The following is a 1,729-nucleotide window of genomic DNA, read 5'->3' on the forward strand; positions in this document are numbered from 1 at the left end:
TTGAGGCGAGGTAGGAACCTGAAGTCTTTGTCTCAGCGAAAAAACAAGGTCAGTTCCGGAAACTACATCGAAAATGGCTTGAAGTGAGGGGGGCCCGTTTTTAAAATTTAAAAGTCGACCGAGTACGCTACACCCTAGCCGGGGCCGGGGTCAGCAGGGTCAGGGTTCACAACACCAACAACTGGCGCACCACGTGCGGGCGCGGGGCGGCGCGCCACGGGGGCAGTCGCAGTCTTTCTTTTCCCAGCCATGCACACACTTAGCACCACGTCACACACCACTTCACAGCACTACACACTTAGTTCACAACACACGACACTATCACCCACACTTTGCACAGGTGCACCACTGACACTGACCGACTGATTTGATCGCCGGTGCCGGCAGATGACAGGTGGGACGGTCAAGTGCGCGTATGAACTCTAAATGGTGCTATAGAAACGAGCCGATAGTGTTGAGTCAAAAAAGTAGTGCCAAGTGCCAGCGCCACGGCGCCGCGCCCCCCACGCTCTACTACAGTGGACTCTCGATAACTGTCGCCGCGACAGTAATCGAGGGTACTGTGTGTTCACTGCTGCCGTGCTCCGCTCTCCCAACTCCTCCGGCAGGCCAGTCGGGCGAGCCGCCGGAGCCGGCAGTCAGTCCGCATGGAACGCGCTATTTTTCTATAGCTATCTCTCTCGCACGCGACAGTTATCGAGGCGACAGTTATCGAGAGTCCACTGTATGCAAAATTTAGGGACGAATACAAAGTACGAAAGTGTGAACGATGCTTCGCACACACAGTGTGTGCGCTAAATTCCCTAGTAATCCAAAAATTAACATCTTTGATTGAATAATATTCGACAGTAGTGATCGGACGGACAACGGTGACGGTGCACAGTGGTCGGGAATCGCCAAAAAGCGGCAATAAGTGTTCGTTTTGAAAATACCCGTCAGGTATCTAAACTGTTTGGTTTATATATATAAAGCATCAGACTTTAATATTCAAACAAAGAAAACGTTCTAGACTGTCGCAGTTATTTCAAAATTCGATGCTAAAGTTGCGGTGCGGCTGAGAGGTTAGTCGGCGCCGGGCGGACGAACTTTTACGCTTACTTTGACCTCTTCTAAACAGTATATCGTTGCAAATGAACTGAAAAAGTTGTGTGCCACCAGAAAGCGCGTACTTTTACCTTCTCTCTCATATGAGGCACGACTCATTAGAATGAGAATTACGCATTTAACGTCCATTTATATATATACAGGAAATTTCGCCGACCAGCCGTCAAGGGTGAAATGTAAATTGTCTTTTAAAAAAAATGTTGGGGTTTGTTGGGGAAACGACAATCCTGGAAGCTTCTTCTATCAATATCAACAAAGACATTTTGCGCAAACTTGCGCAAACTGAAAAAACGTGAGTGTTTCTTGGGCGATGCTGCGCGACCACATGGTTGTGTTTGAATGCATGCCAAAGGTAGAATCGTATCTATAAAGTGACGTATGTTAGGCTAATAGAAGTAGGATAAATTCCCTACCCGTTGGTTTATGGATTGTTATGGTTTGATGGTAGATTTCACGATATCAAGCGATTAATACTGATCGGGTCGGAGGAGCGCTGACCGCCCGGCACTACTCCCCGCCTACGGAGCGCGTATCGAAATTTTGCCGCTTTTTGGCGATTTCCGACCACTGTGCGGTGTACTTCCCCCCTTTTATTTCCCCAGAAAATGGCCACATTGCCTCCCCC

Source organism: Frankliniella occidentalis, unplaced genomic scaffold (genome assembly GCF_000697945.3).
Source record: "Frankliniella occidentalis isolate FOCC.00 unplaced genomic scaffold, Focc_3.1 Scaffold55, whole genome shotgun sequence".
In the NCBI taxonomy this organism is placed as follows: Eukaryota; Metazoa; Arthropoda; class Insecta; order Thysanoptera; family Thripidae; genus Frankliniella; species Frankliniella occidentalis.